The sequence below is a fragment of the Drosophila guanche genome, unplaced genomic scaffold (genome assembly GCF_900245975.1).
Source record: "Drosophila guanche unplaced genomic scaffold, DGUA_6, whole genome shotgun sequence".
In the NCBI taxonomy this organism is placed as follows: domain Eukaryota; kingdom Metazoa; phylum Arthropoda; class Insecta; order Diptera; family Drosophilidae; genus Drosophila; species Drosophila guanche.
The window spans coordinates 551,238-569,873 of record NW_022995749.1 but is presented as its reverse complement, the minus strand read 5'-3'; the positions used below and the strand labels follow the sequence as shown (position 1 = coordinate 569,873).

General features: G+C 41.5%; 1 protein-coding gene across 3 annotated transcripts in view; it reads right to left on the bottom strand.

The window, feature by feature from the left end:
* LOC117585707 (polypyrimidine tract-binding protein 1) overlaps window positions 1-17,166 on the bottom strand; it is a 146,971-nt gene extending 129,805 nt beyond the window's left edge. Inside the window, exon 1 of one of the 3 annotated variants that reach the window (XM_034275340.1) lies at window positions 17,028-17,166. The gene's annotated coding sequence lies outside the window, so the exon portion shown is untranslated. Of the gene's footprint in view, window positions 1-5,527; window positions 5,545-17,027 lie in introns of those variants that run through there. The other 2 variants (XM_034275339.1, XM_034275338.1) reach the window with 2 other exon arrangements.
* Window positions 17,167-18,636: the final 1,470 nt, after the last annotated feature.

Sequence of the window (18,636 nt, the reverse complement as noted above, 5' to 3'; positions counted from 1 at the left end):
ACAGCACTAAGTGAATTTTGTGGCACGTAGGGTTGTCCCATCAGGGCCATGGCTAGATGGATGATGACACTTTTCGGTCGGTCGGTTGGTCGGAGCTACACACACACACACACGCACAGTCACACACACACACCAGCACACAAAATAATTAGCAATGAAATCACGTGCAAGTAGCCGGCGGAGCTTCTCCTGGGTCGGGTCTTGCGGGTTTTAGCAGCTGCCAATTTCAATTACAGGGCCAAGAAGCAAATCTGTCTTTTGGGCAAAACCCCCCAGAGGTGAGGCTGCTTCTGCTGCTGCTGGGCTTTTAAATGAGAGCCGTGACTAATTACAAATTAAATTGACAGAAAACGTGTTTAACGTGCTGCATTTTCAGGTGCTACATAAATTATGAACAAGCTTTAAGCAGTCACATCAGACAGCAGCCCAGCAGCCCTTTTTTTTGTGTGTCATTCGTCCATGAGGTGTCTCGTAAGCCACAAAGTCAAATGGTCAAATGCAGGTGTGTGGGTGTGGGTGTGTGTGCCGTGCCGTGCCACCTGCTTGCTACCCGTAACAGTTGCATCCCACAGACAGACAGGCAGACAGACAGACGAGATTAGCTACTGCTACTGCTGATTCTCCGGTCTGATGTTCTCTCTCCGTGCAACAAGTTAAGCCGCTGCTGACATGTTGAATGGTCAATGTTTTAGCTGTTGCACCTTTGACATGCATGCATCCATGCGAGTGTGTGGGTATGTGTAAGGTCTGTCTGACTGTGACCCGAAAAGCCAACCAGCTAAGTCCTTACATCCACACAGATCCCACAGATATCATTCGCACTCGTACTCGCACTTGGGATGCCTGCAATTAGCTGAATGGCTGGCCATATATGTTTTTATACCCTGTTACTTCGTTCGGTAAAAGGGTATATTTAACATTCAAAACCCTACCTGTCACACTTGCCACATTCGCGCATTTTCGCATATAAATAATGTCACGAACTGAAAGCGAATCGCCACAAGCTTTCAGGGTTTTTGATATTACAAATTGTTTACATTACTTCGACGACTTAAGATATTTATCAACCTTTTTTAGTCCCAATATTTGCTTTATCAAATGCAGTTTTAAGAGGATTGAACGGTTTCTTAACATAGACAATTCTAATATTAAGGAATCTATACATATATACCAATAGAATCTACTTCGCTCTTTCCCATTCTCCTTATCAATCTTTCTACATTTCTCACAGCGCAGCTGAGCAGTTAGTAAGTTTCCTGAGCAATTTTCTAGTAATAAGTAATCCCCTAGCCGACTCTACAGTTCTTGCTAGTATATTTTATTTTCGTTCTTTCTGAAATCTAATCCAGTTCATTTGCAGTTGAAAGCGCTTTCGCTTGTCTGGGTTCTGGGCTACAGGGTGGAATACATACATATACATATGTGGGAAATATGAGAATCCATGAATACAGCCAGCTTTTTGGCTTTAAAAGGTGTGGGTGCTGCTGCTGCTGCACTCCACAGAATGTGAATGTGAATGCGGGGGATTCGGTTAGTTGGAAATGAGTTTATGGCCACTGCGAGCGAATTGATAGCGAAATTCAATTCCATTGAATTCCATATAAATCCACATTTTCGAGGGAAATAAAGAGAGCAAAAGGCACTTGCCTAATGCAGTAAATGAACTGCTATTAACCTGTCCGGCAGCGGCAGCAGCAGCAGCATCAGGTAAGTGGATACTGCAATTCCTCGATGCTGCCATGGCCATCATCATGGCGGCGCCTGCCATTCCTCTCACGCACTCACACACACACACACACACACACACACACAATAATGGGGTAAATCAGGACATGTGGCACAAACACAAACAACCTCTCAGCGTGTGCAGCGTCTGACACGCCTCCGACAGCATCAGCAGCAGCAGCAGCTCATCCTGCCACTCTCTCTCTACGAGTATATGGTGTGTGCAGACGAGACGTCGTGTAGTTTTAATTAATTTAATTTCACGCTCATAAAATGCCAAACAATGTGAAAAACTCACGACACACGTACCAGCCCCACGCAGGAAGAGTTCAGAAAGTTGAGGATAGAGATCCCGCATCTGTGGAGCACAGGTTGAAACGCTTTAAACTTGTCCTGTCCGCCTGCATGTGACACTGCACGTAATTAACTTACACACACACACCCCCGGACGGACGAACACACATCCTACAAAATTTGTCATAATTCAATTCACGCGAAAAGGGCAAATCCAACGGAAATTCTACTGTCGGACGAAGGCAATAAATTGAGATCATTGGACTCGAGAGCGGCGACGATCGACAGCAATTGGAGGCACTTAGCCCGTATCCGTGTCACTGCTGGCTGAGTGACTGCCTTTGTGGGTTAGTGCGACAACACACTCCATGCACTGGTGGAGCTTGCAACACGCGATCCACGGGGGGGGAAAGGCATCGCATCTAAGAAAACCGCAAAAATAAACGTGTGGCAAATCAAAAAATAAAATAATAATGATCAATGTCATTTAAGAAAAGAAATCGGAGAGGTTTAGCTTTAATTGTTCCATTCTAATTGCACCACGATCGCGGTTCTACTCGAACGTGTTTTGTTTAAATTAAAAGTATTTTACACCATTTTTATTCCAAGAAACTTATATTTATCTTTGCTCTTTCTAAGAAGAGCGAGTAATTTCCATGAAACTAATGCCAAAAGCAAAATGTTTATTCCCTTAGCTACCACGATGAAGAAAAAGTCCCCGTGGCATTACGTTTTCTCTTTGATTTGATCGATTTAGACTTTGAATTAGTTACCCAGGTACACCCAGTCCAGTTTACTTTTTCTGTGTTCCGTTTTGATGATGATATGTACTCGCATTCAGATTTGTTATTGATTTGGTCTGCTGATTCGCTTAATGAACACAGCAACGGAACGGCGGCACAAGAGAAAGAGAGAGGCCCCAAAAATTAAAACTCAATCTCAATCTCAATTTGGTGTCTCCACCGAACAGAACAACATTGAAAGCCTAGCAAAACAACAGTAGAATATCTTAAGCAAAGAAAAACACATACCATACACACAATCTGATGATCTGTGCAAGTTCTAAGGAATCTAAATATCGGATGATCTTGTCAGTGGTTGCCGTTGATCTTTTGCTACATGCATAAATATTTAGCTGATGTTTGCATTCAAGAGAGGATCTCGGAATCAGACCCCTTACCATATCGCCATCGCCATCGCGTGAGATCTCTGGATGGATGTCCGCCCGCCCTGCCCTGCCCTGCCCAGACTGCCTGATGGATTTCCGTCTGGCTTTTGTTTACTTGCTCAGCGACTTTCGCAAAAAAAAAGAACCACAAATTGTTTCGTTCTGTTGATTTTCTGGGCAAATGGTGGAATCGTACAAAAATATATACAGAGAGTGCCACGCCATGGAGGAGTGACTAATAAGTCCCGCAAAGGCGTTGTCGGATCACACGAGCTACTCGCCGGAGCAGCCTCAAAATCTCGTAGCTCATTAAGGCAATTTTCTTATTAGCAACGCGGCGGCGGCGGCAGCAACAGTGAGTAAGTGAGTGAGCTCTTTCTCTGCTGTTGCTGCTGCTGCCATAATTTATAGTTTCTATTTGCGGTCAATTAAACATCCATCTTGGCTCGCTCTGATAACCCAAAAGGCAGCGAGGCAACAATGACGTTGCCGGCATTTTGGCAGTCGTCCAAGCAGGCGGCAAACGGCATATGGCATTCACCATCTAAGTAGCTATGTGGCCTCCCATGCAACCTGTTGTGGCCACCACCCGGAATTATCATCATCATTCCTCGGGCAGAAGGCGCATCATACGTCAGGCCCTTCATTGTGTGTAGGTACAATGTCTCCCTCTGGGCTCTTTTGCATGCAACAAATGCCACACATTTCGGGCTGGCAAATCACGCAAATGAAATGCACAAAATATGCGCCATTTATAACATGCCCCCAGCCCCAAGCATGCCACGTCATAGCTCGTAGGACGTGTGGCAGGCAGGCTGCCTAGAAATGTGGCAGAAATTATGAGGCAACAGGCCACAGGCTGGCAGCTCTGGCAGACCACAAAGAAGACGTTGCCATGCACACGTTTCCACTGAGAAAAGACGAGCATCAGCCGTGCACCACTACCTAGGGTATCCCCTACCCTACTCCCGTCTTACGCTTGCCTCACTGCAACCACCCTGACAACCCTGGCCACACTCAATTGCGCGCTAATTTAGCGCAGCTCGCACTTAATAATTTCTTTTCATAATTGAGTAGAAGAAGGAGAAGCGCAGAATAAGAGAGCGGAGAAAAAGGTGACAAGGAGAAGCGACGAGGCCACTGCAATGGAAAGCGGGATGAGAAGAGGCTGGGAGGTGGGTGTCACCGCTGAAGAGGGTTGCCAGGGAAGTACCCAAGCAAAAATAGCCACAATGTACTCTCTTTTAGCTCTCTTTGAAATGAAAGAATCTCCCTGAATAAAATCTGAAGAAAATCCCTATTGTTATGCCAACTGCTGCACTGGCAAGAACTCTTCAATCTAACCTCGCAAGTGTCATTTAAATTATCAACAATCATACATATAGTAGACAGTGTCTCCTCCTGCTATGATCGTTGCGACGCCGTGACGCGTTGATTGAGCACAACACCCTGCCGCTGTCGCTGCCTCCGCTGCTGCTGCTGCCTTCTCTTGCCACAAGAGAGAAAGATTTATGACAGGCATATGCAATGGAAAGCGCTTTGAAGTTGGCCCAAAAAGAGGCAAACAATTAGTGGCAGATAGCTGAAGAAGGAGACTTCAAGGAGTGCAAGCTGAAATCCAATAGGCCATCGATCGTCTTTCGTTTATCTCCTCCTTTGTGGTTGAGATGGAGAGAGGCTGGCACGGAATTTGCGGGGCAATTAATTTCCAATTTGTGTGGCCTATTGATGACACTTTGAGCAACGACTTAATTGGGCATCGGTTAGCCCCTCCTCCTCATTCGCACAAAAACAACGCAACAAAAGGAGCCACACACACACACACACACACACATGCTCAGACACACTCCAATGAACAAAGAGCAAGGTCTCCTGTTAAGGAAAAGGCATTAGGAAACATAATGGCGTTTGTCGATTAATCAACTGACAAAATAGTTTGGTCTTCAGAGAGAGAAAGAGAGAGAGAGAGAGTGTGCGGCTCTTGTGTTTAACTAATTTATAAGATTCCCATCATGACCTCTGAGAGGGGAAAGTGGAGTGGCATGGAGTGTGCCCTCCCCAAACTTTACTCATGTTTGTGCTGGAGTCGGGGCGTGTGATAATTGCACTCGCATAAAACTGCGCAACTGGAGATAAAATAAATTAGCAATTTCTCTCTCTCTCTCTCTCTCGCTCACTCGCTCGCTCACGTAAATAAATCTCAATTTATATGAAAATCGATTACGTTGCGAATTTATTAATTATTTAAAAGGTTGCCTCCACAAGGAAATGGCTCAGGAAGCTACCAGCCATCCCACTCAACCACCCGAGAGGTAATTAATAAATAAATTAAGGACTTACGTTTTCTTTTTCGTCGTAGTGCAAACTTACCTGCAAAGAGACATAAAATAGTGATTAAAATATGTTTTACATTTTATACATAAATTATATAAAATATTATGAATGGAAAATACATCACGAAAACATTCAAGAAATTCTGCAAATAAATCAGGGCTAAAGAATGTGAACAATATTAATTTTCATGATATTTTTTGCGGCGCTCTCTTTGTGCTGCGGCTTCAATTTATTAGTGTCAAAAGGCCAACAAAGGGAGAACGACACAGAGAGAGAGAGAGAGCATTTATCACAGGATACTCCGCACCCTTAACCCATGTGTAAGAATTGATAACGTGTGTCCTGGCCATTGTGGCCAGCCGGGCCGGGCTCGGCTGTCTTTTGTGCGTGTGTCTCATAAGTCATTTTCTGTTGCTGGCCAACTCAAATAATTCATAATCGATTCTCAAAGGCGCTCAGTGACAGCCCCCCGCGACTGTCGCTCATTCTTTAGATTCCCCTGGCGCTTCCTCCATGTCTATCTGTGTCTCTTTTCCGCTCCTTACCCCCACAAAATCTCAGAGTTTGCTCTGGAGACAAGTTCGTTAGAGTTTAGGACTAGGCAGGCGGCACAAGGTCCAACATTTACTTATGAAAATCAAAGTGAGTCCTGGGAATGGAAGCTCTTGGAGTGGGTGAGGGGAGGGCGTATACCTGAGGAGAAGATACAGTCGGAGGAGTGGGGCGTGTGGCATGGGCCAACGGTAATGGCTGGAACAAGACAAACACCGCACGCTCGCTGAATTTCTATTAAGCCAAATAACTCAAAAGTAATTGCTCGGGCGTTTTGTCGAATTGCACTCAGCTTTCACCTTTCAACTCACGGAGTGAGTGCGCTCGCTCCATCCTCGTCTGTGGGGGATCATCAATATGTGGCCCCTTAATGGATGCTTAAATAAATTATAACTTCAAATTGCGATTGCTGTGTGGGGGGCTGGCTGGCTGCCTGGCTGGCTGACTGTGTGGCGGGGCCAAAACTAACTCGACTTGTGGCAGTTGTGGCACGTACAGCAGCTAAATACATTACACGCTCCAGCTGCAGTTGTGCGAAAATATTTACACGTGATTCCCTGCCCCACAAAAACTTGGTAATTCTTGTGGCATAAGAGAGGAGAACAGAGAGAGAAGCGAGGGAGGAGAGTTGAGCGAGCATTATTAAATTTTAATTTTGCAACTCTTCCACGGAGTGGAGAGTGGGACTTGCAACTTGAGAGTTTTTTTGATTAAAAATGCATTGACGTGGAAATTAGTTTTTGGCGATTTTTTCCTCTCTGTATATGTGTGTATGTGTGTGTGTGTGTGTGTGTGTAGCATACATTTGAGGGCTAATTGGTGGTGCTGCAAACACAATTAGCAGCAGAACTAGGACACACTCAGGGTGGACCTCTCAAAGAAATACAAACCTCTCTTTAAACAGGTCCACAGATTGCACCCGAAAGCCAGCAATCGCTTAGCCTGGCAAGCTGCAACGTGCTGCAGTAAACGGAGGCAAACACCCACAAGCCTTGCATACCAATTGCCACGCACACACACAGACTCGTGGGGGCAGGCGAGTGGTTGAGGCTTTCAACAATTCTACCACTGCAGTGGGTCAAAACGTGAGCCTTTCAAATGCTAAACGGACATGGCTTAATTCCATATAGAGAGGGCTGAGACAGAGAGTGCCGCCTTCGCCATCATAATAGCTCATTATGCGCTGCTTGTGCCAACCAAAAGTTCATTAACTAAAAGGCCAGGCCCAGACCGAGAGAGAGAGACTTGCACAGAAGAGTCTCTTCCTCCTCCTGTCAGAAACTGCCATGTGGTCTTTGCGAAATATTGGCTAATTGATGAGCCAGACATGCATCCAACTACACGGTTCCGCGCCATTTAATGCATCATCAAAATTTAACGTAAATTAATTAAGCATTTTCCTATATGTACATATGTATGCTGCTGCGAGATATCTTCAGACTATTCCTAATTTTTTGTAGTTTGTTTTGTTTCCATTTTTACGGTGCGAGATTTATTTTTGGTTTATCGGCGTCAAGAAGTGCATAAGTTGGCCACGCTCCAACCGAAGCGAACACTCAACCCACGCAAGAGAAGAACAAACAAAAAATACACACACAGAGAATGCTGGCAGCCAGCCTGCCCCAATGGGGTATAGGGTATGGGGCATGGAACGGCATGGCCCACAATATAATGCTTTAGATATCCGTGAGAGATATTTAAAAAGGCATTTTTTATGAGCAGCTAAAATATTAAATATGAAATATATTTAATTATGTATATCTATCTTCTCTAGCTGTATTTATATCTGTAGCTGTACAGTGCGTTTCTTAGAAATGAGAATATACTGCTACATGTTCGTTGGCAACAGCTTGCATGCGGAAGGAATGGACTATTTTCTTTTTTTTATACCGAGACATTTGAGTCAATTATATCAATCATGGTGAGCTGGGAAACCATTTTTCTTCGAATTATGAACCGCACTGTATCATCTGCATGCTAATTTTTAACTTCTCAAAAAACCTATGGCAAAATATTTTTATTTTAAGCGGCGCCTCTTTGATTTTTTAAACAAAAAAAGAGAGAAAAAACGCAACCAGACATTAGGCACTTTGTGTTAGCGGCATTAATCTTGCCATCCCGTTCAGATTGGCCAAAATATTATGGTTTTCCATCGCCTCCAAGTGTTGTATATGTAAATACATGTGTGTATGGTTGTCGGGTCGGCTCTTGGCCATAAATCTGGGCCATAATTATGCCACTAAAAATACACAAGTTGTTGCATTGTTTATACAAACCACACAAAACACAACCAACAGCTAAAAGAAGAGAACAGCTAAATTCCTGTGCTGTTTCCGGTGATTTGCAAAAATAAAATCATATTAAAATCCAAATCAAAATCTCATTTCAGGCACCTTTCAGGCACCACATGTTCATCTTCAGATTTATTTAAGTAGGTGGAAAATAGTTTTCATGAACAGACAAATTTATAATGGCCCCAAAATGACGTTTATTTCGTTCGTGATCTTAGATCTTAGATCATTTATCTTCATTAAAAATCAACATGTACATAATTCGTCTTTTATTTCCGGTTCTTTGAGTAGATTTTTATTATTTCTATGCCAAAATTGGCTCCAAATGGAGTCGCATTTGAACATTTTTAATTGTTTAATAAAATTTAAGCTGCTGTGTGAATTTGCTTTCAAATTTGCTTTCAAATTTGCTCTTAAAACAATAAAATATTTAAGTTAGATTGTAGTTGATGTATTTATGTTCTGCTACTTGAACTGTGGTATAACTCACGAGTAAATGATTCTATTTCAATGGAATTGCATTCTTCTCACACTATTTATTCGCTTCATACTTGATGAAGAACACATGTGGTGTAGACGAGGGGAAAACGAAACACAGACAGCAATAAACAGAGATAGCATGACGCGTGCCACATGATTGATGTCACGATATCGTGCCATCATTCATAGGATGATTCACATTTGAGAAAAACTTTCTTTCATTGCAACATTTTGTGATAAATCTATGCGGAATTCCGGCACCCTCTTTCTAAATTCAATTAATAAAACATTACCGCGGGTCTGGGTACCATAAAAGTTGTTTGTACATTAAAATGGGAGGCAATGTTACCAAGTCATAAAACGTGCGAATGCAACATCATTTGACGTCAATTATTTGTAGGAGGCGGGCAGGCACATGGCCAAGTCGTAAACCCAACCTGAATTATATATATTCTTATTTAATTTGAATGTAAAGTGGGAGGGCGAACAAACAGCAGTACAGCAACTAGGCAGCATTCATAATTTTTCATTAACGCTGAAAATGTACACGACCAGTGAGCCATTAAAACGTCGCCAACTATTGACTTATGACCGACAAGGGGCCCGGGCTAGGGCTCGGGTTCCCTACCATAAAACGCATAGAGTGGGGCCCCATGAATGTTGTCCTAAGAGCAACATGAAAATGAAATCAAATCGTAAATAGTATTTTTAGCCAGAAGAACTTTCGAAGACAAAAGCAAGATTCTTTGGTTTCTTTAGTTTGGGGAATGCACAAAAGATATAGCCAGGGAATCCAAGGAATGTCTTGGGATTGATGGGAGAAGGCATGGGGCATTTCATCTAATGAACACACAATTGCATGGGTGTGTGTGTGTGAGAAATTGAAACTTTATTTACTCTTAATAAAATACAATCGAAAATTCATTTATTTATCTATGGCACGCTGAGAAATTGTAGCGCAAATATTTGCAATTCAATTGCAACAGCAGGCAGCAGCAGAAGACAGCATCAAACTATACAACAGGGAAGGCAATATCAAATCGAAATAAAAACGAAATAAAATACAAATATCTCTAGCATATATCTCTCTCCCAAACAGCAGCATTTGACGAGGCTTTTGCCATGAAAATCATTCGGACATTCTGGGGAAAAACGAACAGACGGATACAGACGGGAACCAATAACATTTATAGACGATTTTTTTCTTTTTTTTGTCTGCCAAACAATTGCACCAAAACTATTTGTACATTTTCCTGCATTTGTGGATTGTTTGCGTTGACACTCGAGTTGCATTTGAAAAGGCTGAAGTATACATACATCATTACTTATATAGGTATTATGAGAACCAATAGGGACTACTAACAATTATTACAAGGCAAGTCAGTTTAGGAGGCTCTAGAACACGAGCAGTCTGCTTTTCAGCTTTCTCATCGCAAAATTCTAAAATATAAAAGGCAGACCTACAGTAGAGACTGCATTTTCGAGCTGCTACAGAGTGTCAGCTCCAGACTGTGTTGGTTTATTTTTAGACGTTATCTTCAAAATTTGTTGAATTTTAAGGTATTTTTAATATTTTGTATTTGTTCTACAATAGTTATAATAAATATGAGAATTTGTATGCACTTACAGCTTGACTCATGTTCATGCTAACAAGTGTGCCTCAGAGCAACCTCAAAACAAGAACAAAACTTACCTAAAACGAAAAGAAAGAAGAGCAAAAGAGAACAATGTTTTTGATGGTTTTTTTTGTTTTTGTTTGGATGCGGGCACAAATTAAGGATGTCCTTAAACTATTTTATTAAACTAATTTATGGGTAAAGCAAAGAGAGGACATTGAGCAAGCGATAGAGGCAGATAGCGATCCGAGATACTTCCGCTTCCAGCAGCAGCAGCAGCAGTAGCAGCAAGCAGAAACAGCAGCATCAGCAATTGGCAAACTTGTTGTACATTTCTGACCTTATTTACACAAGTACTGTTTATTTTCCTTTGTTCATTCATTCGGTTTTGTACTCGATTCGCTCTCGTTACTCGAAACGTGTAAATATACAAAAAGTTGGAGGCTGGAGGATTCTTTTTTAAGCGAAAGAAAAACACAAAAATTAACGTGATAAAAGAGAAACTGAGCAACAAAATGCAGGCTAAATAAATAAACGCAAAATAAATACATACATACGTCGAAAAAAAGAGGCAAATTGGATAGCAAGACTATTAACTTGAGTACTTTGGAAAGATTAACAATGAAAATTAGTAAATATGAATTTGAATTTAAATTTAAATTCGATTTTATGAACAATTTAAGCAACTGTTCGGTAATAGATGGAAGTGTTCGAGTTTAATTTAATTTATTTCTTAGTTTTCTTTTTCACAAGGCTAATTCCTCTCCCTAGACAGTCAAATATTGTGGTGGGTGACCCATTCCCGCCAATTATAATCTCCTTTTTTTCGTCAGTATCTACTTTGCATGCAGTATCTCCAACCAAAAATAGACTCACATTCCACATTCATGTCCGCCGTACGATAAGGTGAATCACGAGAGCATAATCAGACGAGTAAACAACAATTTGTTCACACGACTCTTTACAGTAAATTACAAAACTCTGGCAAACAGAAAATCTCCGGCGGCAAACCGAGCGGTTTAATAGTGTGCGAAAAAGGTAATTTGCATAACACACACATACACACACACACCCAAATGTATCGGTGGGTTCTGTAATCGTGTGTCAGTGTGTGCATCTCGTATCTCTTTGGCTAATAAATCGCTTATCTAATTTGTTGTTATTTACCTTAGCCTAGCCGGTTATTGTGGTCGAACAGCAAACAAAAAGACCATGCAACACAGGCACACATAAATAAATAAATACACAAATACATGTACAAGTGTACCTAGTTGAACTATCTTTATCTAAAACATTTGCTCTATCTTTTTCACTCTCTTTCAATCGTTTAATGCTAAATGGCAGTACTTAAAATCTGTGTGTCTCACATTTTATTGATTTTTACGACATAATGAGCAGCGCTCGGGGACACTTCCATTTTCACAACAAAGTTGCATGAATCATAATTTATTAAATTGATAAAAGCGAGCCAAAGGTACGAGTATGACAGGGAAAGCCACTAGGAAGAGAGATAGAGAGAGAGAGAGGCAGCATATGTTTGTATGTTTGTTACGTGGGTGATCAGCCGACAGTTGATGTCATCATCATCGGTCTTAGCAGTAGGTTCATTGGCTGCTTAAGTGCATAGATAGAGAGTCAGAAAGAGAGGGACAACTTCAACCCACAACTAGAAGACAAAAGTACCTGATGCTTCTTGAAAGCTTGTTCGGAGCAGAGGGGTGGTCCGCTCTCTTTAAGTACATTTTGGACTAAGAAACTCACGTTTAGTCCAAAGCACTGCAAACCTAAGATCTAAGTAACACTGTCTCCCCTCTGCAAGGGTATCCCAAGACTTAAACGAACAGAAAGCCTTCAACAGTAGTCATCTGTCGGTAAATATTTATCATACTCCGAATAAATTTTGCATATTTGATATCCAAGTAATTGGTACAGCGCCCGCGAATCAAGAGAGAGTTAGGCTACAATTGTAGACTCCAAAGAGAAGCAACAGAGAAGGAGTCTTCCTGCTTGAGAAAGTGGCCCTATGCCTGGTTGGCATGCTGCCCAATTTTTGGATGACATCAAGGGGCTGAGAATAATGCCAACTACACACAAGAGACTTGGGCTACAATGCCAGCAATCTCAATTATTTAGCTAAAACATGTGTTAGCTGTTGGCACCGCCTGCATGCTAGGCAATCCGTCAGATACGGGAGCCAGAGCCCAAGTACGCTTGTGGCAGATATAGAGAAATGCGACGACATACGCCAAACGACAGGCGAACAGACGAAAACAGAAAATACGGGGAGGAGGGGAGTGGTTTCCATCGTGTTGGGCGAGAGTCGGCCATAAGTCAAATTGAAGTCTTGTCAGCAGACCAAGAAATGATCTTCTCAAAAAGAAAACGAAGAACGCCCCTGCAGGGCGCAAGAAATTTCATTTATTTGCAACACAAAAAGAGAGAAAATTTAATTAAATGTAAAAAATTGAATTAAATACCAAGTAAATGCAAGAAAATGCAACACATTTTTGTGAAATCAATGTAGAAAATATCAAAAGTCGAGGGAATGTTCATGTAGCCAGAGCTTAGAGAAGGGGAAAACTGCATGCAGCAATTTAACCAAAAGATTTTGGAAGAAACATCTCAGAAATACACCTCCCATGGCTTGTAGCAATGTCTGGCATTTTCCGGCAACACTTTTTCCCCCACACCCACACAGAACTCCTTGACCGAAAGGCAGTATATTATGCCCCAAAAGAAGAAGAGCTTAAACTTCATTTAAAAATGCCACTGAGTCGAGTCCTGGCACACACAGGATAGCAGTGGCAGGCAGCCAGCCACATGAGCAACAGCCAGAGCAGTAGATGAGGCAGCAGCAGCATGGGCAAAAAAGGAGCAGCCACAAAAATATTCAAAGTTGTGCCAGAAAGGAGATCCCTCCACAAGCATGCCAAAGCAGTAATATACCCTTTCAAGGAGCTGCACAACAGCCACAGCAGAAACTTCAAGATGCAACAACAGCAACAGCAACCTGCAACAATATATATGGAGGCAGGAGCTAGAACTATGCCCCGCAGTAGCAGCAGCAGCAGCACAAAGATTGAATGCAATGCATAAAAGAACCAAATTCCATGCCACAACAATAACAACAAGAAAAATTGTACAAGGAAATGCTCAAACACACACACAGACACACAAACAGCTGTAAAAAAAAGAAAAGCAAAAGGTGGGGAAAATCAGAGGCAGAGGCAGCGGCAGCGGCAGTGACGGAAACAGAGACAGAGACCGACCAGACGGAGGCAGGCGGATGGATGCCAATCCTCGACAAAAATGCAAACCAAAGACAAATGTGGGTCGAAAGCGCAAAGTGCAACAACTCGCACGCAGCACAAGAAGGCACCAGACACAGACAAATTCAGACACAGCGGGAAATGAAGAGAGAGAATGGGGGAGTCGGGTTGCGGAATATGCAACGCTGCACGCGCCTCTGCCTCTGCCGGAGATTGTTTTGGTGGGACGGCGTGCAGGCGAAAGCGAAACAAACACGAAAACCAAACCACTTTTTTGGCACTTGCTCGACGCTCTATCTGGAGATTTTGCAACTTGGACGTTGCCTCGTTGCCACTTCCCTGTGATGCCCCACAGCCCCCAAATAATGCTGCTTCTCCTGCTACTGCTGCTGCTCCTTGTCGTCGCCCTGTTGTCGTTGTCTGTGCAGTTTTGGTGCCCTCTTTGGGGCTCCTACTTGAGGAACGGCTTAAGTGAAATTTAATGATATCCTTTACAGGCCAAGTGTTGGACCAAGGAGATGCCAACGAGCCCCCCAACAGGTGGCCGTGGCCCTACAGTTTGGCAAATTTTTGTCATGGACGGACAGGGACAGGGACACGGACACGGACACGGGCGCCTGCTGTTCTGCTAATTTGTTGAATGAAAGTTTACTGATTTTATTGCGGATAGTTTTTAGAAGCAGCTGCTGCCAAGTGCCAGAGTGGCACTTACATAAGTAGCGCCATAAATTCTTTATTGTTGTTAATGAACGTGGGATGCAACGGTCCAATGGGAGCTGTTGATAATTGTTAGCATTTTGCCATTCCATAGATCATAAATCAATGTAATATTTTGTGCTTAGAGTACTTGAAATGTTTCCTTATCCCATTTGAAATGAGTAGGCAAATGTTTTACTCGGTACATGGCGTTGCCTCTGCCACGCTTGTGTGATCCTCTGACACTATGCACATGTTAATATTTCATATTCATATAAACTCGGGGGGGCAAATTGCCTCATTGCTTTCGGTTGCTGGCTTGGTGCGTGGGCAACCGCAGCATTTCTAATGACTTGTTCTAGGTGATGATGTCGTCTCGTTGTCGTCGCTGTCACCCACAATGTGTGGAGCGGAGGAGCAGTCCAACACTTTATTTCGTTTAAGAGCAATTGAAATAAATTTTAAGGCGAATTGCCTAGGAAACGGCAGAGCAAAAGGCAGCGACAAAGAGAGAGGGAAAGAAAGATTTTAGTCTCTGGTTCGGGGCTAATGCCTAAATGCACTTAGAACCGCTGGCCACCATGTAAAATGGGCCCTTAGATACTTGAAAATTATCCGTCCTTTCCGCTCACACTATTTGCGTCTTACATTTCATTGTTTTAGCCCCAAAAACTCCTCCTGCATCTCATCTCTCGACTCTGCTCCACAGCATATTTGTGTGTCACATTTCATAGTTCTAGTGTCCCCGGGCGGCTCGAGAGGGCTGTTCGGGGAGTTTCAAGTAGTTTTTTCATTGCTATCGAAATGGGAACCGCGTGGGAGCAAAGATCCATAAAGCCCACATAGATGCTGCTGTTGCAAAAATTGCTACAAAATTATTTGACTAAAGCGGACCATTTTGTTCGGGTTTTCCTGTTGCTCCAAAAAAATATATAAATTTCGCGTCAGATTTTTAGCCAGAAAAGTAGCAACAAAAAGAAACAAAAAATCAACACAGTGGCAAAACAAAAAACAAAAAACTCTGTTGACAGAGCGATACAACTTCTTGTGGTTTTTGTTATTTTATTTGTTGTATTTGGTTGCTCTGGTTTTTATGTTTTGAAGTGCATTTGCAGTCGCAGTGTGATACAAAAAATTAAAATGGAATCAAGATACATGCATATACAATAAAAATAAAAGTATACACACACACAGATCTACATAGAAATTTGTTGTTTAATGGGGCAACTGTTTACAGTTTCAATTTCGTCTGAAATGTAATCCGAAACTTTGGCTGCATCTGGAAATGCTAATGACATATTATGATTATGTCAGATAATTATGCACCAGCTTTTGTTTTTATTCGGAGCTCAACAATGAACATTCAACAATGTATTCCTATCCCAAGAGGTTGTGGGATTCAAAGAAATCGTTCAGGAAAATAAGTAGGAAAAATTCCTCAGAAAAGAATACAAGTTTAACACGATCCTATGAAAAAAAGCGAACTGTTTCGAGTAAGCAATAACCACTGCTAAGTTACGGTTTACTTGAGATTCACTTAAAATAGTCCCTATTCAAAATTCTTACAAGTTTCTTCCATTTAGATTTCCTTGGTGATTTTTCAGCACTTTATCTTTAATCTTAGGAATAAATGTTCCCCCTATTTTTAGGAAGGGAATCTACATTTACTTTTACTCCCTTTCTTTGCAGCGTAGCGCTGCCTTCCCACAAAGTCAATTACAAACACATTTTGACAGAGAGCTCACGCAACCACCGAAATGCAATTGGAATTGCAATTGTAAGACAAACTTCAAGTGCAGCCACCAGCAGCTGTTGCCCCATTCCATGGGCCAGGGACAGAGCCATAGACAAGGACAGGGCTTGGATAGTGGTAATACCCAATGTGCGTGTCGCTAAGCAAGCAGCTTGAACTACCTCTTAGCATTCTGGCAGCAGCAGCAGCAGCAGCAGCAAGAAGCCACGGACCAACTCTGCTTAGCATGCAAAGGAGGGGTGGTCCGTCTGTCGTCTGTGTGTATAAATGATATGCAGCACAGGAATCAAGTAAAATAAGCTGGAAAAAAAAACGTATACGAGAAACGTATAAAGAGAAGAGTAGAGTATGGGAAGCCAAGTGAATGTCAACGCACTTTTGCATGGCCAAAGGCGAAACTTTTTAGTTATACAGTGCGTTTCATGGCTGAATTAGTAGACAATAATTTTTAAATATAATTATATTACTTGAAACCGAAATACAACAAAACCAAATATAAATGAAAAAAATATAAAATACTAACTAAAAATTTCAAAATAAATTGCAAAATAATAATAAACATTAGTTAAAATTTCTAGTTTTAAATTAAATATTTATGCATCTCTATCTACCGTGTTACACTGTTGAAACGCACTGTATATACCTTGCACACACAGGAAATATTTGTAATAACTGTCACAAAGCAGTGGCAGAAGGAAGCTCTAGGAAATGCATGAATGAATTCATAAGACGATTTATGCCCCCCAGCCGCATTGGAAAATCAGATATATATGTATGTATGTAGCTATGAATGTACATTTATTGTATAGCATTTAATATGATAGAACTTTAGGCTGATGATTTACTCACCCAATTTAGAGGAGCCCACGCATGTGGGGCCGCTTTCAGCGCTGGCGCTGCCGCTGGCGCCTTTAACGATTACGAGAGCAGCGCGATAAATGATTTTGGCTCGATAACACAACTTTAAATATTGGGATAAACTATTACTCTACCGGCACAATCGAAGCACAAAAACACAGACACACAAATGGAAATTAAGAAACAACTTAAAATGGCAAAAACTCTCGTCCAATGGGTATATTTATAGATGGTTTGTGGACTTCCGTTTTCCTTTTGATTTGATGTTATTTACGGGAAATTTATAGCATACAAATAAATTAATTGTGAGAGTGTGCGAGTAGGAGATTGCACTCTAATAAATTTGCATTTGACATTCGCCCAAAGACTCAGGGATTAAGATTTTTCTCAGGTGTCACTTCTGGTGTCAACAAATAAGACTTTATATCTTTTTGATTATTTCTCAAATATAAATACTACATATACACAAATTTAGGTGCATATATGTATCTTCTAAATTTATTACGCGCTGTTGAAGTGGCTACTAAATAGAGAGACTTTCTTTCACACTGCACACGACCCACGTATGTGGTGCTGTGATGGGCTGCTGATGGGGCTGGGGCGCCTGCAAGAGTCGAGAAAGAGAACAAAAAACAATTCCGATATGAGACAACAGGTTATTGTTTATATCAATATATCTTCTGGATGGATTGGGGTTATATATACATTTACACAAAATATATATATACAAAAATTGATAATGCCAGGCATGATCGTGGCAAAAGCTTGCAAAGAGACAGAAGATAGAGATAGAAACAGCGGATATATAGAGAGGATAGAAACAGGGTATAGATAGACAGACACAGGAAGAGAGGAAAGAAAATAGTTTACTTGTTATGGAAAACTTTTTGTTTGGGAAATTGTGTGTGTGTGATATAGGGAAAAAACTTTTACGCCATGCGGCACCATGCCGACGCAGGTAAATTAGGTGAAAATGCACTTTAATGGAGAAATGGAAAGTGGGAATAAAATCCATAAAATAAAAGTTTATCCAAGCAGCAGCGGCAGCAAAGATATTTATAGAGACTGGTGCATTTATTTATAGAAAATATATTTTTGATTGTGAAAAATGGCATTAAAAATGATTGTGTAAATGTTTAGAAAACATTTCGAAATGGCTCAGGCAGACAGACGGCCCAGAGACAGGCTGCGAAAACAACAGACAGGAGGAGACAGAGAGAGACAGCAAGACATGGGGGGGGGGGGATAGAAAGAGAAGGCAATAAGAGTCAAAAGTAGTACGAAACGAATATATAAACTATATGGTCGGAATGGGTTGTGCGTGGGGGTGAGGAAATTAAATAAATGAAATAATAAACGAACCAAAAGAAGGAGAAAAAATAAATATAGAACAAAATAGTTCACACATAGCCACAACAACAGCAAGCGCATAAAAAAGAATAAATATATTATAAAACATAGACAGACACACCTATGTGTGTGTATGTATGTATGTAGATATTTATTATGTGTATGTACAGTGGGGATATATTGTATTTGAGTAAGAGAATGCATTTTAGTGTTTATTTATTGAATGATTTCCATTTGTTTGTCCAAAGTT